Source organism: Dermacentor albipictus, chromosome 1 (genome assembly GCF_038994185.2).
Source record: "Dermacentor albipictus isolate Rhodes 1998 colony chromosome 1, USDA_Dalb.pri_finalv2, whole genome shotgun sequence".
Lineage (NCBI taxonomy): Eukaryota > Metazoa > Arthropoda > Arachnida > Ixodida > Ixodidae > Dermacentor > Dermacentor albipictus.
Genome location: NC_091821.1, coordinates 84,810,154 through 84,834,831, shown reverse-complemented (window position 1 = coordinate 84,834,831; position 24,678 = coordinate 84,810,154). Strand labels below are relative to the sequence as shown.

General features: G+C 45.8%; 1 protein-coding gene and 1 non-coding gene across 2 annotated transcripts in view; one reads left to right on the top strand and one right to left on the bottom strand.

The window, feature by feature from the left end:
- The window catches only part of LOC139055393 (uncharacterized), a 442,920-nt gene that overhangs the window by 184,493 nt on the left and 233,749 nt on the right, over window positions 1-24,678 (bottom strand). The window lies entirely within an intron of this gene.
- On the top strand, window positions 10,863-10,935 carry TRNAL-CAA (transfer RNA leucine (anticodon CAA)). The gene has a single exon. It is a non-coding gene; the product is annotated as a tRNA-Leu (tRNA).

The window sequence follows — 24,678 nt, the reverse complement described above, 5'->3', positions numbered from 1 at the left end:
ATAGCAGGATGAAGGATGCAGTGCAAACATATCCGCCTCAAACCTGCAATTATTTGGCGGTCGCCCTGCTATTATGCTATGTTGCTTGTGTAAACATAACCTCTGGCGACGCTGGTACGCTGTAAAGGGGCGGAGCAGAAAGGGGAAGGGGGGTGAGAGAGACGGAGACCTTAAGCCGTAACGTATAACGACCAACGCTCGTACACTCAAGTGGTCTTGGGAAGCCCGTCCGTATTACTGTACAGGCATGTTGCACTTCTTTTTTACATCTCTCACTGCCCCCCGGACCCATGAGAGAATTCGCCATTTGCGTGCTGTACTTAGCAGCTATTTACACAAGACACTCCAGAATGCTGCATATAGTGTGGACACACGCGCAATTTCTACCTGCGATGATATATTCACTCCTGCGTGGTCCTCACAAGCAATCTAGCAAACCTGTTTTTGCCTCTGATGTCAGCTTTCCTCCAACAGCGTTCTCGTCAGAGTAACCAATTGTTAACAAATTCGGGCTTTTGTTGCTTTGCATAGCTCCGACCAAACAGCACAGAAACACAATATAAAACACCAAAGAGGCCTAGCACTAGCCGTCCAGCAAAGGTTAAGAAAAGATGTTCCTGTATACGTATCGCTTTACCGGAAGAGTCAGGATTTTATATGCGCCATGTAAGAACCCATTGAAAGATGCACAAAAGAAAACCGGATATCAATGTATCTAGTTATGCTCCTTCTCGGTGAGAGTCGCGGAAAAGCTCCACTAATGCGCTTGCCCCTTTTGTCGGCTCTCTATTTTGCTGGAACCATTTCGACCGCGTAATGGCTTTATTAATACCAGTGATGATACAGCTTTAGTACGGCTCGTGGGTAGCAGCAGCCGCATGTTATTCAGTCGGCTGGAGGCACCTTTTAATGCATCCGCCTTACATTGTACTCATGTTGCTAGAATCTGCCCTTCCGCATTATGCTTCGACATGAATCTGCGCTTCGACATTAAAATAATTAATATGAGGATTACCTCTCTGAAGGAATGCGCGCGTTAGTACTCCTTTCGGGGCTCTGAGTAAAAAGGAGTGCAGTTGTCTTGACAACGCGCACTGACGTAGGCATGTGCAATATTTACCCGACCTCTTTTCCTGCATTTTCTTTTCCTTTTTTTTTTTTAGTTAGAACAGATTTCTTTAGAAATCGCCGGTGAAAGATTGCGCTGTGCAGCCTGTTCAGGTGCAGCACTTAAAGAGGCAGACATTATTTGATTGAAAAATCGCACTGTATGGTGAATAATAAAAAGTGTTCAATAGTTACATTTTGGACCATTCACTTTAAGGCACGCGTTCGATCTTCTAAACTGTGGCCGAGCAGTAGTGAAGTCATCTCGGCTTAGGATAAGTAACGAGCCTAGCCCCACTTTAGAGATGTCCGCCCTTGAGATGTACTACAAAATGCATTGGTGTTAAAGTCTCGAGCTTCCAAATAGTGCCCCTAGAGCAGGTGAAGTTAACTGGAAGCTTATTCATTTTTTTTTAGCAGATTTCGATACGGATATCTCGAATGTAGTGCTAGTCTTAGGATTTCTGCTAAGCAGGCATGACTTCACGATATAAGCTGCTCAGGTAAAATTGTACAATCGCAGCATGTGGCCAAAACTATTGAATCATAAGATTATTTGCTTTAGCAGATAACCTACCGTGGTGGCGTAAAAGCGTTGGCATTACGCTGTTGTGCCCGATGGCACGCGCTTAACTTTCTTTCTGGAGAGAACGCACACAGACACGATTTATATATATATATATATATATATATATATATATATATATTTATATATATATATATATATATATATATTGTGTGTGTGTGTGTTTGTGTGTGTAAACTGTTCTTTCCTTCGATTGGGCATTGGAGGGTGAGGGGTGAGTGGGGGAACACTAACTTCAAGCTATCATCGCGGGCCTAATTTTTTAAATTTTATTGTACATGGAGCTATTACTTCGCGCCACGTGTTATCGTAGACTTAGAATGACAGCAAATTATTGAGAAAATCGCAGCGAACATTTAGTTGCCGGCTCGGCAATCGCATTAAAAAAAAAGAACGACAAGAACGACAAGAACGACAAGAGCAGTGGCATGAAATAAACACAGGGGGTTGCAGGCTGTAACTAAGCGAGTTTGTGGAAAGCTCTCGCCTCTGAGACGCCCACCGCAGAACCGAAGATTTCGCACGCCTTCCCCTCCTCGTAACCTTTCCTCCCGCCTCAGAATTGCTTGGCTTCCTTAAGTATGGCTGCCGATGCATTTTCTAGGTAATTATTTGCAAGTACGAAAACCGCTCAATTGTTTCCTTCATGGTCGCCCTGCTGTCGCAAAGTTTTTCATAGTTTCGCTATTTAATTGCGAGCGACGGGTAGAAATGGAGGCTTCCTATATATGAGGCTCCATTAGTAACCAAGAGACGCCAAAGTCTTCTCTCCTTTTTTATATTACTTTCAACCCGCGATGCTTCTCTTGAGTGAGCACGTGGATGAACACCAACAGGCGGTAGCTGGGCTATAATCGCGGTTACTTCCTGCGGTTGCTAGGGAGAACATGAATGTGTATATTTAGAGGTAATTATTTGTTGCACTGGCCACATTTGCGACCGTAGGCGTACTGCGGTATATTTTTTGTCGTTTTTCCACTTTTTCTCTTCTTAGGCATTCTCTTTCCTCCCCTTCCTCCTCCCCCTCTCATATTTATGTAGGTGGAAGGGACGACAGGAATAACATGCACCGCAGAACCGACAAGAGGGAGGAAAAATTCTTTGGCGACGACAAATGTTTCTAGCGTCTGGCGCAATTTGCTTCCGTGGTATGCAATGCAGAAAGCAGCGAGTGCTCTGGCGAGGCGTGACACACATGCCTTTCATCGGCGCACCATTGTAACGTCTGATAATGAAAGATATTTGTTGATGGTTATAGTTGGTGTAGCAGAAGGAGCTATTTCACGATGTCTACAAAAACGGTGTGAAGCCTGATTATCCAGGATTATCCAGGCATCAGGTAAATTCAGCTAAAGGGTGTTCCTTAATATCTCTGAATGTATGTCCTCCCATGTCATAACGTCAGGCATTTATATCGTCCGCTGGTCATACAATTCGAAAATTTCCGAAGCATTTAGTATTTCAGTCTGCATACTTGAACGAATCTATTCAAAATATGTTCCGGCCACGGCGGCCGCATTTCGATGGGGGCGAAATGCGAAAACACCCGTGTACTTAGATTTAGGCACACGTTAAAGAACTCCAGGTGGTCCAAATTAATCCGGAGTCCCGCACTATGGCGTGCCTCGCAATCGGGAAGTGGTTTTGGCACGTAAAACCCCATAATTCAATTTTTTTTATTCAATATATGGCATTCACTCACGCACTCTGACATTTTTTACACTATTTGGGACTTGTATAGCGCCCAAACTATACTCGTCCTCCATCTTGCACGCACTTGCTTTAGCACCACGGTCTCGGTACGTTCCTGTCACGCTAATATGTGCATGCCCTTCGTGACGTGAAATTGCCTAGAGCGTCACGTCAAAGAAGGCGCTGCATGGTAGACAGATTGCGATTATTGTTTGAAGACAAGACAGGCCTTAAAGCGCGCAAATTTTCCCCATAGTATACTGGTTTGGTTACACTGTGGCGGGTGGCCGTTCTTACCATCATTTTTCCCTCTCCCTCACCCTGTCGGGAGAAGGTGAAATAAGTAACGTTGAAAAATTGGTGAGGGCGAGGGTAAACGTGAGCAGCAGTTACCCTGTCGCTATACGTACGGTAACCTACTGGTAAGGCGTCACTGCAAGTGACAACGCTGTAGAATGAGCACTAAAATGTTCCGAAAGAACGATGACGATAATAAAGATCAAATACGTAACACGTACGCACCACAGTTGACGAAGAAAAATAAATTACATTCTGGAGCTTTAAGTGTGAAAAACACGATCTGATTGCGACGCGCGCATTACTGTGGAGACTCTGGGTTAATTTTGACCATCCGGAATTTTTTAACGTGCGTCCAAATCTAACTTACAGGAGCATATTTGCAATTCGCCTTATCTAAAAGCAGGCGCCGGGATCGAATCCGCATCCTCAGCAGTGCCACTGGGCTTCCACGGTGAGTACGGCTGAACAAGAGATTCGAAGAACAAATCAGTTTGCTTTTTGCCGCTCCTGCTGACTATACCAACCAAGAAGTGTTTCATTGAATGAGCACTCATCTTTGCTATTTACTGATGAAAAGAAACGCAGCGCAAAAGCCAGGCAAGAGACAAAGAAAGTAGATGAACAAGAGCGCTGCCGCCGCCCCTCCCTCCTTCCTCTTCAACTTGCTTTAAGAGTAGTCTGGTGTTTACATAGTATTTCTCTTTAATGTGTTACCGACTTGAGAGGATCGACATGTTACGAGAGTTGCGGACCAAGGTGAGGGAGGGTGGTGTATGGTCACGCAAGAGGTGAGCGCGAGGGTTGGAGTCTATGCTATACCATACCGTATATTATTAGGTGAGGGGGATGCAACCGGGAAAAGTTGTGAAGTTGAGGGCGAGGACCAAGAAGGGAAACCAAAGCAGATGGTGGACCTCTGGCTGTGGGGAATCGCTATTGGTGCGGTTCATCTGGACAAGGATGTGGCGAAATCTACTTTAGGTTGAACAAAAATTCGTGGGGCCGCAACATTCATATAGGGACGAATTACTAGCGAAGCTGTTTAGGCTGCATACATGGACTGCATACATGGAGTGCATACATTATGAAATCATACAATATTTTTTTTTCATACGCCACCACACTACGTCGACACAAGCGCCGCCGCGGTCACCGCACCTTCCTTACATCTGCCGCAACCGCTGCTGCAGCCGCGCGGGCGCATCCGACGCGCGTGACGTTATAACCACAGAAGCGCAGGCAACGTGCACAGGCGCCGTCGCCACAGTCTTTCCCCCATCTCATTATTCCTCAAACTGGATTTAAAGCAAATACTGCGCGTGAAGGCCAACTTGAACCACGCAACTTTATCGCTTCGGCATCGTTCGGCCAGCAGCACGCATTTGCGCCGCCATCTGATCATAGCCGCACGCCCAGATATCTACGCCAGGCATAACGCCCTGTCGTGGGCCAGCCTCGCTGCAGCCGACCTTGTTCATCCATCGCACGCTTGAGAGCAGCACAATAACTATGTGCAATCACCCCGTCACGTGGCCTTTTTTCATATTTTGCGGGCTAAAAAAAAGACCACGTGAGATATATCGTGCTGGAAACAATATATAGAAAGGTTTCTCAAGGTTTTCTATCAATTTGCGTATCACACTTGGGTTCTGCAACCAATACTTAAAAAGTTGATTAATTAAACATAACTAATTCGTTAGTTAAGGGGAAAATAAAGAAATAGCCTGAGTAACTCTATAGGTCAGTGCCAACGTCATGCATTAGGTTCAACTCGCGTCCGGAGGGCCTTTCAAATTTAAAGCTTTGGCTCAAGTTATGTGGGACAGCCTGTATAGTATTTCTCTTACAACGCCGAGTTTATGTGGTTCTATTGGGATTCAAGATGTTAAACCTATTTTTTGAAGTTGGTGGAGTGCTTGAAGCCTGCTCCGCACACAGCACCTCCACCGCGGGTCGGCCTGGTATACTCCAGAATTCTGTAGACCATGCGGACGTAAGACGGCCAGGGAACTTCCCCTGGGAACGCATGCGGGGGAGGCATACAGGGGCGAAAGCAATACACAGCTTCGCTGTAAAAAAAAAAAAAAAATCGATCAGAGGTCAATCTAAGCATATTCTGTCCGACATGTTCAGTTTTCCGCTCAAATCACAACGCAAACATTTTGTCCGCCGGCGGCTTCGAAGCTACACTATAGTTGCACGCCGCGCCGCAAGTGCTTGTTCCTGCGTCAGTCGCAGACCACTGCGCTAGAATGAATGATGAGACACGAAACATAAGGGTAAATTATCGCCTTTCGCTAGTAATCAGTTTTCGGTGCCCGCGTGGCACGTCGCGACTACTTATAGCGGAACTGAGGAACCGCCATCTTTAAAATGACGGTTCTGGATAAGTATGAGAGCGCCTCCGCGCGTCTTTCCTATGCTTTATTTTTCTTCTCATCATCGTTTGATTTTTGCTGCCGCGATAGCACCGCATACGAGACACGTAATGGATATAGAGCGTCTTTCTTTCGCGTGTTTACGCAACCAAATGACAACGTGGTGCACAGATCCTCGCTAATGTTTGTTTGCGAATATGTGCTTATAGCGTGAGCGAATTCGAAAAAATAAGAAAGAAAACGCCAGTGCCGGATTACACGCTGAAGTTGCTGTTCTGTCACATTACACATAACAGATTATGCGTCATTGCTCACCCGCTTTTTGTAGAGCACGCGTGCAAGAACTAATCAGAAGATGTATGATAGGCCAGGCCCACGTGCTATCAATTATATTCGGTGCTACTACGCTTGCTTTGAGGAGGAGGGGGAAACATTATCCTAGGTGTTCTCGCGAAACCGCTGAAATAACAGGTAGTCCAGCAAGCCGGCCATACTTAGTGAAAGTTGCAAAACTTCATGCGATCGCACCATCTATACAAGCGACTGTAGAACTGTAGACTATAGATGTAGACTATAACTGCTGAAGCCAAGCCATCGTAATGACATGACACACAAGAAAGAGGCGAAGTTAAACACGATAGCATACTTAATACAAAAAATGAATTTAGGAAGTTTATCTGGAAACATCCGCGAAGGTAACGCAAATGTAAATTGTACCAGCCGCTTAAGTTTCACCTTTAACGTAATGGCGGATGCTTTTTCATACTTCTGTTATATTTTTTTTTCAGATCGTACTGCAACCTGAAGACAAAGCAGGAACAAAATCGAAGACGGAAAAAACAATAGCGGCTTTTCATTTACTTATGCGGGTCAAAGAAGCAAGAACTCCATATTTTCTTTCGTACTCCAATCTTGGGTAAATGGGCTGGTATAGCCGAATTAATACAGGCACTGCAGCCATCTTCTACACCTGTTACCGACGAAATCACCGCTGTGTTTTAGAAGCACGCTCAGACGTATCCATCATTAATCTTGTCACAAATATTTGCTGAGTCTTTGCAGTGTTCCGAGCTTCTTCACGAACTGGAAGGCGGGGAGGGTGGTATCAGTTCCCAAGCAACGTAACTTATCCAGCCCTCAAAATTACAGACCCATCACATTAACGCGCATTCCTAGCAAGCCGCTAGAACATGTAATATACTCCAATCCGGTAACCTTCCTTGAAAGTAACAAATTCTTCTGTGCGCATCGGCGCGGTTCAGGAAACATTACTCTTGTGAAACCCAGCTTCTTTTTGCTAACGACCTGTTAACGTCCTCCATCGTGACTCTTTCGTAGATTGCACCTTTCTTGATTTTCAGCAAGCATTTCACGCCGTCTTTCACTAAAATTGAAAACCCTTAACATCGATCCTAACGTACTGCAGTGGAATGAGCGCTTTAGTTTGTTTGTTTTTTAGATCGAGAGCAGTACGTCACGGCAAACAATTATGACTCTACTAACATTACTGTCGCCTCGGGTACGTGTACCGTACCGCAGGGGACCGTTGTCGGGCCTTTACGCTTCCTAATTTAGTGTGCTATTACGTAAAGATATTCCACACTTTTCTATTCCAATACTGTAATCAGCCCTTCTTGACTGGTAAAAAAATTTTTGCCCCCCCCCCCCCCCACTTCACATGTCTGTCGCACGATGTCACGAAAACCGCGATAGCTCCCCATTTGATATGACGTGCACACACCGATTAAGCATGAGTAGTCCGAACAAAAGACAAATTGTTTCTGATGCGATGCTTTTTTTGTTGTTAGCCATCTGCTATTGGACAAAGTTTTCGGGCTGCGCCCATTTTGCCTGTCTGTTACACGACGTCCCAAAAACGCTAAAACTCACTGCGTCAAAATGGAGTGCGCGTCAAAGATGCATTAATATGTCGAACAAAACTGATTTTTTTGCTGAATAGCCGGAGACTGCACCGTTCCGAAAATGAATAGAAAATGGCTGCACGCCGATAGCTCAGGCACTGGCTACTTGCACCCGCCGGAGCGCGTGGATTTATTTGCGTATAATAAAACCTTTTGCGTGACAGTACAACGTTATCGAGCCCTTTGGCACGTATACGACATCGGTCTGCCAACTCTACATTTGCTGAGGATCCGTTTTAGTGGCATTCTTAACGTTCTGTTGCATGCCGCCGCAGTTTTCAACCCGCCACTGCAAGCTAAGTAAAGGGAAGCGGACCAATCACAGACGCCAGCACCACGCTCCTCATCCGGTTATATATTTTCACTGCGCTGGCTCGGCCCCATCGAAACTCTCTCCACTTGAGCGTGCTCCTCGCCTTTTGTGAGCCAATTAGATAAGAAAGACCGCTCAATGTAGGCGATGTCATCAGCTTTCAAAGCAAACAAAAGTCACCTCCTATAAACGAGGAGAGGGTTTTATTCGGCTGTTCAGAAAACGCTGAGAGTAACCGCCCGATGCTTGCGTCGGCGTTTGCGTAACTTTGGGAGAGTGGAATACAAGCACATTGGAATAGTTTTACGTTATAAGGCCCTATAATAAAGACTTTCCTAACCATGTTTCTTCAGAAATTAGACTTTTTGCTGACGGTTGTGTAATAAACCGGGAGATCACTAAACCTGGCGACGCAGTGCTGCTGCAAGCTGACTTTAACTAGGTTAACCATAACTAGTCTAATAAAACTAAACGCCAATAAATGTAATGAGAGTATGTCGTAACAGTAAAGCTCCTGCCTCCTTAGCCTTACTTTCTCAATAATGCTATTTTAGAGGATGTTAGTTCATACAAACACGTCGGCGTTCATATATCTGATACCTTCACATTGCAAGAAAAAAAAACAAGAAAAAGAAGACGAAGGGATCCTTTGATATAACACTTATTGTCTCCAATTTTTCGCTTTCATTCCCTACATTTCTAGGAGCTGCCGCTCCCTCCTTGCGGCAATGGATGAAGAGATCTCCGAGGACTTTCCTGATGCGTAGTCGTCAGGTCGGATAGCGTCCAGGAAACGTGGAAGTGGGTCAAGTGATACAGACAGCGAGGCCACTGAGTTATGGTCGGACAGCTACGACTCGTCCGACGATGACTTTCAGGTTGTGATGAGTAGATCAGCGAAAAGAAGACTACCGCAGGCATCTTCGTCACCAAGTGCTTCTACCGTGAAGAGTGCACCGCTGCGGTGGCCGCACACTATGCTCTTTATACCTGAGGACCAAGCGACCAATTTGCGGCTCCTAAACAGGCAAGTCCTCTGTCCGTTACTCGAGAGAATCGCACCAAGTGGGATTAAAGAAGTGCGATTAAACTCGCGGAAGAATGTCTTGGCAGTTGATGTGTTACATCGCAGCGCCCTACAAGACCTACGTAATATAACTGAGATCGACAACGTAAAGGTGCGATCAATGATCCCTATAGGCGGCGATGGAACTGCGGGCATCATTTATGACGTCGACGTTGCCATACCGAATGACGACTTGCCAATATTGATCAAGCCAACGACAGCAGGCACTTTCATTACGAGAATTTTCAGACTGGGAAACACACGCTCCGTGAAGATTTTGTTTGAAGGAGACAGCCTTCCTTCCCACGTCAAAGTAGGACATGTCCGCCATCCGGTACGACCATTCGTACCGACGCCCCTCCAGTGCTTCAAGTGTTGCAAGACTGGCCATGTAAAGGGTGTCTGCGTGAACAACGTCGTGTGCCCACGGTGCTCTGAGTCCCATTCAGAAGACGCCTGCAGCACAGATGTTCTTAAGTGCCCTAACTGCAGTGGTCCTCACAAGGCCTCATCAAAGGATTGCCCGCGAGTGCGGAAGGAATTCGCGATCCTAAAACGAATGGTGCGGGGCAATTCAAGGCAAGGAGAGGCTGCAGCCGCTGTTCGGCGACGTCGGAATCGACCCCGAAAACGTTCACGGCATTCCGCAACTGCACATAAGAACACGCCATATTCTGTTAGAGGGATTGCCGGGTCAACGCACAGTGCCACCAAGACAGATACAAGGAAAGCAAAGTGGAGAGGCTCGCCCGTCCGGAAAAATGACGTGAGCTGCCGAGGGCACAACTCCCTGCTAAGTTGACTCAAAATGTACAAACTTCGACTGCTTCGGCAACTGTTGAAGCGACGCTGGCTGATGATCTCCAGGTAATCAACATTCTGCGGTCGCTCATGAATGCCATTCGCGTTAAAGTTACCAACATGAAATCTTCGTCTGCACAAAGCGCGCTACAGGTTCTGGACACTTTGAGTCCAGTATTTGCAGCTCTTGGTTGAAATCATGGCTCTCCAGAAGCCGTCGTTTCATGACGAAATCCGAAACGCATCGATATTTCAGTGGAACGCCAGAGGACTTAAGTCACGCATGTCGGACTTTCAGCAGTTTGTGTTCCCGAATAAGTTCCCAATCATCGTCTTCTGCAAGCCCCTATCAGATAACATGAGACTGTCCGGGTATGAGTGTTTCATGTCCGTCACCCATGGAAACTGCAGCAAGATCATTGCATTCACACGACGTGATCTTACCTACGTTCTTCATCCAGTGCCACCTGACCAAGAAAACCAGTACGTATGTACCGGCTACATTGATGCCTTCAGGTAGCATATGTGGGTTTATTGACCAGTTGCCTTCACCCAAAAAGATCACGTTCTCGTTACGCCTGCGGCAAAAATGACGTTTTACGTCCGCCGCCAAAGTCTGTGAGTGGTGGCGCTGGCAACACTCCCAGGGTTCTATTAGGACACATTATATACCCAAGAAAGTGGATGGGGAAACAGCGCCGCGGTAGCTCAATTGGTAGAGCATCGCACGCAAAATGCGAAGGCTGTGGGTTCGGTTCCCACCTGCGGCAAGTTGTTTTTTCATCCACTTTAATTTCCATTAATTTATCGTTTCTTTATTTCATTTATTAAGCACAAGTAAGTTTCCCTATGTTGTCCTTGATGTCAGTGTTTGTTGGCTTCTTATGATATAGCTACATAAGAGATCATTTTTCGTACTTACCGAGGATGGCCCGACCTCTCAGTATTACAGTAACCGTGGGGTGCCCCAGGGTGGAGTACTGAGCCCAATGCTCTTCAGTCTAACACTCATTGGCCTCGCCGACATCCTGCCATGCACTATTAGGCTCTCCATCTATGCCGACGTCATTTGCATTTGGACGTCGGCTGTGACGCGACTGCAGCGTCGCGCGCGGCTTCAGAAGGCAGCCACTTTAACATCATCCTACCTTCGAGAACAAGGACTTCATATATCATACGAAACGCGTGCAGTGGTGGCGTTTACCAGGAAATCAATGTCTCCATACGTGATATCCGTCGACGGACAATTGATCTCGTACAGCGCGAGTCACGGATTCTTGGGGGTGGTCATTGACAGAAATCTCTCCTGGACCCCTCATGTGAATTATGTGAGAAAACGCCTGACAGGAATTTGCCATATGTTTAAGTTCCTAGCAGGAAAGACCTGGGGAGAGTCAATACAATCTACGCTACAGCTTTACAGGGTCCTCTTTATTGGATTCCTGCGGTACAGCCTACCGGTCATGTCTAACGCCTGCAGAACTAACCTGAATATAATCCAAAGCATCGAAAGCCAAGGCCTCAAGATATTCTTTGGCGTACCGTGGAGTGCGTCAACCGTCCCGACCGATGATCTGCTCACAAGGCAGTGAAGGCACTTTTGTGCTTGCTCAGAACGTCTGAGTTGCGAGAGCGGCTTTAAGTCAAGTACTGTCTGTACACGTATCCACACCTTCTCTCTCCCTTCTCTCTCTTCCCCTTTTCCCTTCCCCCAGCTTAGGGTAGCCAACCAGCCAACGTCCCTGCCTTCCTATATTCATCTCTCTCTCTCTCTTTTTTCACTTCGCAAACTCACGTCGACTTTGTGGCTAATGATGCTAATCGCATGTTGGATTCGCCTAAACTTTTCATTAGCACCTGTCTTTTTAAAACCTATATTGCTTCTAGGTGCACTTCAACCAGTGACTAAAGACAAGGTACTGAACCCGGTAGTGGCTTCATGGATGAGATTTATAAATGTTTATCATCAGAACGTTGAACTTGCTTTCAAGGTCGTGCATCCCTCTTTATATGTCATCATTATCCCTCATCACACCTTTATATCCCCGTTCCCCGGCCTCCTGTGCAGAGTCGCAGGCTACAGCGCGTTATCTCAGGCCGACCTCTCTGCCGCCTTTCAAATCAATTCTCTCTCTATTTTATAAAACCCTTGTAAGGGCGGAACTTGAATATGCTGCCTATATCTGGCATCCTTACTCTGCCTTGCTTACTTGTTTCGAAGCTATCCAAAAGCGAACCACCCGTTTCATACTTTCTAATTACTGCCGCACTGCAAGTATTATTGCAACGAAAATTAACCTGGACCTCCCTGACCATACCACACGAAGAAAAATAGCGCGACTTGGGCGATTCCACAAAATATAACCCACCAATCATCACATCAAGAATGTATTACTCGCTACTCCTCATTACATTTCAGCACGCACCGATTACAACTTCAAGGTCCACAACCCAAGTTCGCGTATAAACCTGCACACTTATTCCTTCATTACAAGGACAGCGACCAGCTAGAACCGCCTCCCCGCCTCCATTGTCAGCAACCCTATTCCATCATTTGTGAAAACCGCGATTTCCACGTATTGTATACAATGCCACTCCTCTATGGAACACCCCACGTAGCATTGAGGATATTGAAATAAATGAATAAGTTAATAAATAAATTAATTAATTCTAACGAAGAAGAGAGACTCTAATGGGTTCAACGCTACTGGATCAAAACTCTAGTGGCTCTCGTGTTTGGAAGATGTCACTGTCCTGACCGTTGACGTTGCGCTGCTCCGAGCTCTGCCAAATAAACACCTTTATAAAATAAATAAATAAATAAATAAATAAATAAATAAATAAATAAATACTTAGAGCCGCAAAGATGTCTTGGTAAAGATGGAGCAGATGTAAAGATGTAAAGGTGCGAAGATTCGAAATATGGTAATCCCGAAAAAAACTGAGCTTGCCGCAGAGCCTGGCATCGAGAGGTGCGTAGCCTACATCGCATGGAGTGTGTACAGCGGTGCGCCCTTTCATTCTGGCCTGCGTGCTTTGGTTTCGACTAAATTTGTTTACTCTGGATGCTCGACCTTTACATTAAACTTCCGTGAACACATATACATGTATGTGAATTGAATTGAGAAAGCCGCGTAGCGAAGTGAACTGCGCCATCTGCCAATTTCACTTTACTAACAGTTGGTGTTTCAGTCTCCAAACGGGACTGTACTGCGAAGGGCGCTGTATGCAAAGGACCAAGATTATTTCAGCTTATGTAACAACGCAAAACATAAGGAAGGGACGACGATAGAGACTGAGTGAGACGAGCGCTGAGTGAAAAGTTAAGAGCAAGGAGTGAAAATAGCGCTTTTTTCACTCGGTCTCTATCGTCGTCATTTCCTTGTGTTTCGCACCATTACATACGTTGCAACGAACCAACTAGCCAAGCAAGCAACCATTCTGAAAGATTATTTGTTTACTACGTGATGTACTTCAACGCGCCGCTAGATCTAAGTACACGAGCCAAGCTAGATGCCTTTATGTACATCAAGTATACTTGAAGGAATCGGTTGCTGGAAACTCATTAGCGCAATGGAACACAAGGACTGTTCATTTCTCCTCTCAAACTTGGGCCAGTGAAGAGTAGACTTGGATTCATTAGAAGCGACTTCTTGCCGACAACACCGACCGATCCACTAACAACAAATTTCATCGATCCTAGTGCAAGGAAAAAGCGATACAGATAACTTTTATTAATATATAAGTGTAGTAAAAGACAGATGGCATTATCAGCCTCTCCATTTTCAGTGGCATGACTTGAGTGCGTGCCGTATAGACGCTTTCAATTCACCGCGCGAGTCTATTTGACCACTTTCCCATCGCGCTCCGCACTCAAGTATTCATTTCAGTGACGAAAAAAATAAATAATCCAATGTGATGGGGAATGTGATTCAACCATTATTGTTGCGTCGTTTTGCTGAAGACGATGTATAGAAAACCATTACCATGACTTAGCCCAATTAATCCCTCGAGCATGTCGGTGCAACAGCAGCCTCACCGTCCTCCTGCGGGCTTCATCGCCACAGGGTAGTTTCGATACTGTTTTCGGTCGTTTCGTGAAGCAATCTGAACCCTCCATAAGAACACGCCGGCTGTCAGTCTTTTTCAATCAACAGAAAGCACCGCTGCGGGTAATAGAGCCAGCTTTACTGCCGACGAAGTTTACTGGCAGACCACGGATCCAGAAAGTAGACACTGAAAGCGTACTTACTTCTTTGCTACTTTGCTACTGTAAAAGAAGCGTGCTAGGTAGGGTACAAAAAAAAAATTCACATCACATTCGGATAGATAGATAAACAGTAAAAGAAAAGACACAACCAATTTTGCTAGCCTGCAACCAATCAGCCCGTGAAAGTGAGCTGTGGCGCAAGACCAGGATAGGCTCAAAGTGAGCTCTTGGGGATGGCTGGCTAAGGCACCAAGCCCTTCTTTATGAGAGTGGATGCCGTCTGTGATACGCAAAAATCTCAAACAGGAACGATTCATGTGGAAGAGCGATGGAAAAGCTATGAGACAACACTGCCTGTGGTCACCCTTGCTAACATTATCATGCAGGCACACAATGAATGTAACATACTTGCATGTACAAACTTGCTACCCAACGATGCTTCTATTGTCTTGGAACGACAATTCGCAATGAAGCATGGCCTCCATGGTGTCGTAGCGACTTTGGCGTTGAGTGGCTAAGCCCGAGGGCGCGGGAATAAATGATGGCCGCGGCGGCCGCATTTTGATGGGGGTGAAATAGAAAAACGCCTGTGTAACATTTATTGCGTGTACGTTAAGGAGTCCCAGGGGGTCAAAAATATCCCGGAGCCCCCTCTACGGCATGCCTCATAATCATACCGTGGTTTTAGCACATAATACTACAAAATTTTATTGAATTAAACACTAAACTCTCCTATCTGAGGCAGGAGAGCAAAGAACTCAGTCAAATCCTGCCTTGGATTTGCCTGAATCAGGGCTGCCCAAAAGAGATCAGTCACTGGATATGTTACCCACAAAAACCTTAACCTAAGATATTTATTCCAAGGCTTTACATTATATATTCACAGAGAGGTACCTCATGGCACACTAGCTGTCTGCGACTTCTGCCTTGATGTCATAAAATTTTCTGCGGTCAGGATGCAGCTAGAAAAAGAAAAAGTCGGCATTGACACTGTGCATGCGTCCTAATAGAAGAAAGTACATCGATGGACAAGTTTTTTGAAAGAGCTTTGTGATCGTTGCCCAGCTCCGAGCCTCATTGTTTGAGTTCACTCGACGTGGGTAGCAAGAACATTAATCCGTAGTCAGATTCCCGACCACAGCGGCCGCATTTTGATGGAGGCGAAATGCAAAAGCACTCGTGCACTCTGATTCAAACTATGTATTGAGAATAATGGTAATGTGACATTTTATTGAGCTCATGTGTTCACAAGTGTCACTGAGTTGATTCTACATTCTAGTTGAGCTCAAGAAGCAAATTGTCGGGGTCAGATGGGATGGGCAGTGATCATGTGCCTATCTCAATAGACCCAAACTTAGTCAGCTGACCAAATAGGACCACTAGAGGGAAGAATTTGAGCCCTTGTCAGGCGACATATAGTACTTCAAGCGATGTTAGCTGACAAGACAGTAGCAACTATCGTATACTTCCACTCTCTGTGCACTTCCCCGACCCAGACCAATAGTTTCTAACTTGGGAGCTGCGCGAAGAAGGGCAGAGAAGTGACTTACGAGGCCAACGGCGATCCATCTTTCAAGATGGCTTTGCACAGGCGCAATTCTGATACAAGCAGAATCACCAACAAGCTACGGAGGTCACAATAGGCAAAATTTTATGTGACGTCGCCCATTTTTACTCCATTGACTAGGATCATATGGCGAGCTATGGAAGCCTTGATAACGCGCCCTCAACCCCTGAAACCGTTTGCGTCTCTTGTCATATTAACGACAACATGTGTAACGTGCTTGACTGAGCTGGACACATAGCCGTGACTTCAGCATCAAATTCGAATCAGCAGCCTGGGATGGGGCCTACGATGGCGTCATGATCGTCTACGCCAATCAGAGCACGCATTATTCCCACCGCGGCGACCCCGCAGCCGCAGGTCCTCGTTCTTGCTCACCTAAAGCGACTTGCGAGGTTTTGGGGCCTGTTAAAATGCGATTTTCGTATTCAGGAGGTGAACAAATGTGATATCACACTGCAAGCTCTCTCTTTCTTTAAAGTACTTGAGCTTCGTTTTAAACGGTAAATCCATATATTTCCTAGCGGAGCAATTTGCGGATGCCTACCCATTCGGAATATCAACTAAAATGCCTTGTTTCTCTTCGTTTCCTACTTCATCGGCTATGGAAATGCTTTTACAGTAAGAGAATGGGAGTCGGCAACAAGCCTCCTATGTCGGTGGTGTGCTCCCGCATGCGCCTGATGGCATTACACCACCAAATGCTTTGCAATTTTGCCTGATTAACTTAAGAGCCAGCCTTCTAGCGTATTTAAACCCCGTCTATAGGGGGCAGGAGACATGACTACACCATGAAAAGAGGCTGCGTTCTGACATTTCTTAAACCTTGTAAAGAACAGACCGTCTTCCCATCTTATTGAATAATATCGCGGACTATGTGCGTATCAAAACTGATACTGAAGCTTGCCTGCGTTGTGCTGACACAGTCAAGGCTCTCCATCCGAAATGCAAACCGAAGGTAGCTTTAAATGGCAAGAAATTACAGTTCGACATTTTTTTTTGCGAGCTCTGAACTGTAAAACAAGAAACGCAATATATTTTAGTAGGCGGGATGTCAGGTTACCATACTGGGAAAAATCTGGTTCTATATAACTGCGCAGGAACTAACTGCTCTTACGAAACAAAATGAAATGGACGACAGTGAAAACATTCAGTAGGGTTTCTATCCCATTTTTACTGTGTTGTATGCAGTTGCCTGTTCAAATAATCATAAGCCAACGCTACGTTCACAGCAGATTACTTAAACTACACTAATTATCCTCTTACTGAACCCTCTATAATAGAGTAGGTTAGGCTCTGCATTTCTTCCCATTATTATTTTTTGCGTTCTTTTATCGACATCCATGCACGTGCTATAAATTATTGTCATGTCCGTCCTTTCCTTTTTGTGTGAGTGCGTCTTTTAGATTTGTCGCTGCGGTTACGAAAGAAGAGGCTCATGATGAAACACAAGCATTGACGAAAAAAAATCCCCGTCCAAGCACTCCTTACAGATGGTTAACCAGCGAAGCTGAAACGTGCGGCCCCGGTGTTTATCGCTGGGTTAATTCCGAAGGTTGATTAAACGATGGCTTGGTAGGCTGCCGGATTCTCGGTAGGCAGTTGCTGTTTGTGCTCCGCTGCAAGAGCTTACTCTTGTGCCCGGGCTGCAGCATCGGCACGGCGTAGACGTGCTCGTTCCCGGTTCTGCTCGCGACGTTGCTGATCTAAAGCTGCCTGCTCCTAAAGAGTACTTCTGACGCGTGTCCTACCAATTTCGGAGCCGGAGAGAAACGGCTGCGCGAGCGCTCGGGTAGGATGGATAGCAATGAGTCACTATGGCGCAACTGATCCAACACCACCTAGATAACACAAGACCTTTTCACTCCGATTCATGACGTCATGTTACCTGGTCCGACTGCCATAAAATCTAATTGGGATGCTCCGGAGTCGGCAAGAGTGATTTTTGACGTTTCTGTTGATGCCAGCCTTGTCAATAGAAATTTCGGGCCAGGTACCGTGACGCCATGGATCGGAGTAAACAGGCCTTGTGCTATCTAGGTACTGTTGGCTAATCGCGCGCCTCTCTTTCTATCTCTTGTTCTTTTTCCACGCGTGCGCATGGGGTGGCGCCGGAGGAGTTTGCGGTGTACAGGCGGCCGACAGATGGATAGACGGACAGACGGACGAATCGGCTAGCCATATAATGCTTCGCCGTTAAATGCGCAGCCAGCGAGGGAAGGGTTGGTTATACCTTGGAACAATATTATGCTACCTGCGCGCCGCTGCTTCTAAAAACGGAGCAACCCACTTTGAGGGAAAGCGTTGCACCGTGAAATGAAACAGAAAACGTGGAGCCTTCACCACTCGTGAAAATTAGAGGGGCACACACGCACGCACGCACATGTGGGCCCCAGAACGTGGACAAGTATGCAAAGAGCTAACACGATGGGGTGTGACCCTCTACGTAATACATACGTATATACATCAGATGCGGTCGCACGTGCTGCGATAGCGGAAGGAGGAGAGGCCATTTTCTGCACTAAAACTGTGAAATGACGTTTATACGGCGTCGAATAAAGAAAGAGAAAAAAAGAACACGAAATACGTCGGAAGGAGCTGTCTCACGATAGTGATATTGATGATTGCGCACAACAGCCCGGTGGAAAAACGAATATGGAAGCGCTTACCACTTTCAGTGTCCCGTGTAGCCGTACGTAAAGCAAAATGTAAGACGGAAAATGAAAATTATCACAGGGCGATAACACTAGCTAGTAACTTGGAGGAACATGGAGCTCTTATGGTACTACAAAGTAGTGTTTCCAAGGCCACTGAAGAGTGAGTGGTCAGACGTCGCGGTGCCGCAAGACCGCTAAAGAACCTGGAAACGCTTTTCGAGGAACGTACATTGATCATCATCCATTATTCTTTATTATCTTTTTTTAGCCAGCGTAAAGCTAGCGTAAAAAAAAAGCAATTGCCGCAGCGTTCGTGAGGACTTTTTGGGAGCACTCAAGTAAAAAACTTGTAAAGCTCCGCTATGTCAACTTCTGCACGAAAATTTTTGAGGCGTATTTAGAATAGACTTTTGTATGCTGGGCAACCATACGAATTATCAGTGCATGGGACGAACAGTCGAAGAAAGAGAGAGAGAAGGGGGTAAATGAAAGGCAGGCAGGTTAACCAGGACTTGCGCCTAGTTGGCTACCCTCCTATGGGAGGAGGAGAAAAGTCATGAAATATTAAGAGGGGAAAATAAAGTTAAAATGTGGTGTGTGTTGTAGTCATTGACGTAATAGAAATTTTCAGCGTTCTGCGATAGACGGCCGTGCAGTCAGGTGAAGTTCGAGAATCGACGAATCATTTTTGTGGCCTTCTGAAGCGCTTATATGCGAAGATCATGGTCCCAAGATCTTTTCCAGCGAGGAACGTCTTCTGTCTAGCTGATTTAGAGAGGTGCGGAGGGCGTAGAGCATAGGAGGTGTTCTACAGTTTCTTTGCAACTCATACTATCGGTGCTATTGGTGGTTTCTATCAAGAACTAGTATATCTTGGTGCATGCAACGCCCATACGCAAGCAACAAAGTAGGGTTCCTACACGTTGGGGAAGAACAGGTAACAGGCGCAGTCACATAGAAGGGCCGAGTGAACGGAAATGACGGTGACTGAAATCAGGCGAGAGCCATTTCTGTAATGTCATATCATGTACTAGCTTGCTCAGGTGTTGGCCTGTGTCAATTCTAGATGAAGGCATAGAAAAAAATTGTTCCTTAATGAGATTTTCGGGCAGCTGCGTTGGGGATGTCATTGGTGGAGATACCGCAATGACCCACGACCTCCACCGAACCTGTTGCACGCTTTGGCGACTTCGTGGCGGTGATTTTCTCGTATATTCTAGACGGGTTGTTCGGAGGATCCGCAACTAATGGCTGTCAATAAAAAATTTACCGACGATTGCGATACTCATTAATGCGAAATTTGAGCGCAACTCTATACGTGTTTTCATTTCGCGTGTCAATATTTTGTATTATGATTATAAAGATGCACAGATTATATTAGGAAGAGAACGCTGTGAGTAGCGTGCCTGGCGCGGACAACCTGTCTCGTGCAGCATGTTGCAAACGGAGCGAAGTGTGGCGCGACTGCCTCGCTAATCGGGAGATCGCGAAAGGAAACGCGTGGGCGACCCGTGGGCGCGATTCACAGCAGCCGCCGCAGCAGACCTCTGCTTATTTATCCTATGGTGTGGGTGTGGTCGATGTCGGCCGCGCATGTGGTATTATGCAACCGAAGGATGATGTGTGCCTGCAGCTGTGTGAGTGGGTTTTAATCTATGGTGTGGGTGTGGTGGATGTTGGCAGCGCAGGGCAGTATGCAACCGAAGGGTGATGCGTGCGTGCAGCTGTGTGAGTGGGTTTTATTCTATGGTGTGGGTGTGGCCGATGTTGATCGCAGAGGTGGCAGTATGCAACCGAAGGGTGATGTGTGCGTGGAGCCGTGTGAGTGGGTTTTATTGTATGGTGTGGGTGTGCTCGATGTCAGCCGCGCATATGGCAGTATGCAACCGAAGGAACCTGTTAAAGTTATGTTAAAGTTGGTTTGTGATTCTCAACGGTCACGCACTGTTTTTTGCTGCCAGTGTCACTCGATGAGGTTACGAGTTAAGGTGGTTTCACATGGCGCGATTGGGGCGAAAAAAAAATTGTTCTGTCGCGCACGTCGCTGAACGATTTTCGCGGACAGCTTTCACATGCGTTTGCGGCAGCGTGATTTCCGTCGCAGGGATGCGCAAGGTTGACTCCTGCTCACGATATCGTTAAATAAAAACAACGTGGAAATTAGTCATATATTCTAATGTTTCTGTTATTATTCGATAAGAGAGTAGGTACACCATTTTTTAACGTTTAAAACGACTTTACGACAGCTTGCAGATACGGTGAGTGTGGCGCTGCACAACACCGGCGTCGGTGCGGTGTCGGTGGGGTGGTTCCGTTTAGTACACTATAGTTTCGTTGTTACTATAAAAGCCACAACTTTTTTCCTGGACGAGTATTTGATTTTGCAGAAGAACAAGCTACTATTGAATGTGCAAGCATGTATAAGCAGCTGGCGCAATTTGTAGCGATGAAGAGGTTGATGACGGTGGCGATCGTGTGGGTACGTGCCTTATGCGGAAGCGGCGTCCTCGTGCACGTTCTCCTTTTAAACGAATTGTGTAAGTGGAAGAAAAGAAAAAAGTTTATGAAGCTCTTAAGCGGCAAACGCTGGTGGGTACGCTCTATTAAAACAACTAAAGCTGGTGCGCGAAATTGCTCCAAAGAACTACCAACGCGCAGTAAAACAGGAAAGCGCCTATTTAGACGGTGCTTTGCTTCGTCACACACATTGCTCCTCCCACATCGCGCTGATCGCTGCGCTGAGCAACGGCGCGACCAACTTGTTGGAATCCAGTCGCGGAGAGCCCACGACGTCGCGGCGGTCGCTGAGCGACGGAATTCTCTTTGTCGCTGACTGAAAATCGCGCCATGCGAAGCAGCCTTTAGGAGCTCGAAGCTGTGGTCGGCAGACTCCTCGTTGGTGTTCTGTAATTCTCCTCGCACGGGCGCTGTATGTTGCAGAAGCCGCGGGGCGTTTTCTTCGCGGTGGGGTGCTTTTCTCGTAGCGACAATAGATTCTTTATTTTTTTAAAAGCACTGATCCAGCTTGGGGGCACAAGTAACGGACAAACGAAGGTCTCAGGAGAGCCCCAGATTATAATAAGGCAGGCCGCGCAAGATCTCCAGGGCACCAAAGGGGCAGTGGGGGGATCAAAGCTCGAAGCAGAACGGTACGTAGGTTGGGGCCGCCGAGGCCTGTGTGTGCCAGGGACTGTTCGCACGGACAGCTCCCTAGGCACGCGCAGCTGTGTCTCGCAATGTCGAGATACTTTAAAGGCACCTGCGCCCATGATCTTTTTGTCTGGGTGCAGTGAGCACGATTAACCAGAAGAATATGGAGGACATTCGGTGCAGTCGCGAATGCGAGTGAGGGCATATATAGCTCGCGTCGCCGGGCTTATGTAATAACGCCAGAGTCCTATGAACTGTATGCTTAATACGCTTTCTTACGGTACCTTTTAAAGGAATGGGTCTACGGACGTTTTAGACATTGCGTGTGTTTGGTGTGTTTATCTGTACTGCTTCTAATCCCGTTCTCCCTCCCCACACTTTTTTGTTCCCTAATTATACATATAATCCCTTCCCACGACGGATAGATCACTTAAAGTTGCCAACTTGTCAATAACAATTACTGTCACATGCATTACCGTAATCAATGCATTTCCACGATGAGATTATTTACATTTATTTTTTATTGTAACACTGAGAACTGTACGTAAAACTTTTTTTGTATTTTTGAGAGATGCATAGCCATTTTGCACATGTGGATATCACAAGCTTAATCCAGTGTGCAATACGCAGACAAAGGAGCTGCTACAACATGAACTGCGGCATTGAGGGCCACACAACACATACACAAATAAAGGTGAAAAACATGAAGGGAAGCTTCAAAATACGTTCTGTAGTGCTGCAATATATAACATATATTGTATATGTGTACACTAAATTTTCAAAAAAGAAATTCATCGATGTCCCATGTGCCTTCACGCTTATTATCAAGTTTAATATCAAGTTCAAGTTTATTGAAGGTTATCATCAGCATATGTAGAACAGGAATCTGCTGACACACCCAAAGTCAAGGTGGCTGTTTGAGGTATGTTGGCTGCCTCAGCGTAAGAAAAAGAAAGAAATTGTGTGAATGTCAACATCAGGGCCATTGCTTCTTGTCACTGACCTGCACGTGCCTCCGCGGCGTCCTTGGTGGTGGAGTCTGTACAGGTGAGCTGGCGTGGCGAGGTGTAGGAGTAATCTGAGAGAAAGAGTATCGTTTACATGGAGAAGTGGTTATTTTTACTGCCAGTGGCTTTCCCTGAAATGTTTCCTTGGCGACCTGGGTGACACACCCGCAATGAAAGTGGCTGTTCGAGGTGTGCTGGCTACCTAAACGTAAGAAAAGGAAAGAAATTGGGTGAATGTTAATGTCAGTGCCATTGCATCTTGCCTCTAACCTGCGCGTGCCGCCACGGCGTCTTGGCTTGCAAAGTCTGCATGAGGGAGTAGCTATAGCTAGGTGTAGGCACGCTCTAAGCGAGAAGAAAAGGCCATTCAAATGGGGAATTATGGAAATGAATGCAATTCTTATGCCTGTTTCCTGCACTGTTCTTGTCTAAACGTTTTCAAAGGTAGTGTCCAGAATGCACCAGCATTTTGACTGCTTTTGCTTTTTACCTGCAGGTGTTGCTTTGAGGTCCTTGGCTAGGCTGCGTGCAGCATTGTAACACTTAGATGAAGGCATTTGAAATGGTAGCCAAAAATACTGAGGATCATTCTTGTCTGGATGGATACTTTCAATTTCATATATGCAGCGGTAACTATCACTATTGGTACAAGGCCCCCCACATCTATGCAGCAAGTGCCACAGCTCTTAATTGAAATTTTCCTGCATTGTTTCACGAGGTCTCCGATATATACACATTAGATGTGATAGGTTTTTTTAATGACCCCAGTGTTGAGAGAGCATTTTTGAATTTTTTTTGCATGGCTTGATGTTTGGTTTGTTTCTGAATTTCTCAAGCAGCAGTCTCATGATGCTAAAGTGACTTATGTAATGACAATCATAAGCTTTCGTTTTGCAGAAAAACAACACACTTCCTGACCCATTGTGTGCTATCTCATTAGTCGCATAAATTCTCGGAGTAGTCTACCTATATTGACTTGCTTGACCTCCACTACAGAGTCCTGCATTTTGAAATACCATTCTTTACTTAAAATCATTTGACACTTCTCATAATTTCTATACGGTGCATTTCTGATACTATGCATTCACCACTCTTGCTTGTTGTTTCTGACTAGAAATATCTTTAATTTAGAGCTGAAGTTTTAGCTTTGGAACACACTGAAAGGCGTGCTATTGCATATCTGAATAACAGGGAAACATATTTCATTGAACATTTGCCAAGATCCAACAGAAGATTGAATAATGCAGCTTGCAGTGTGATTTGACTGAATGAGCCAGAAAAATAATTCGTTTCCCTTGCTAAATTAAAGCCAACACTAGCATGAAGTACAGCGTATGTCACGCTATTGTGGTGGTTCTCTTGCTTCTACAGCAAAATAATCAGTGCGCGAGAAAAATTTATGTTTGCATACCCCTTTTAGACACTGATTTAAGGAAAAGGAGCTGGCGCTCTCCACATGGCCTACTTATTTTACCTGCAAGTATACTTAAAGAATTGTGTCCCAGCTGCTTAGTGGTATTTGAAATTATGTCAGTATTGCATATGTGCGTGTTGTCTAAATTAATTGAATCTTGAAAATGCTCGGAGGGCTCTGATGCACATATCTGCAGTTTATAGATACATGCAAAAGATCGTGAACGGTCTCACAGGTCCGGAGTCGATCACGCAAATAGATTCGCTTCACACATTTGTGACCAGGAAGAATTTGTTGCATGAAATGGCCTGCAAAGAAGTGTAGAAAATATTGCACAGTTAATGAAACGCCTACGCTATTAATATGTGGGTTCATGCACTCGATTCCGTCCGTATTAGGCACTCGCCTCTTGATTGCTTCGTGGCACACGAATACTCGGCACACCATCGGGCTTCAATGCCTTTCTGCTGTGGCCTTTGTAGAAGCACGATTGTTCAAAGTGCAATAAATA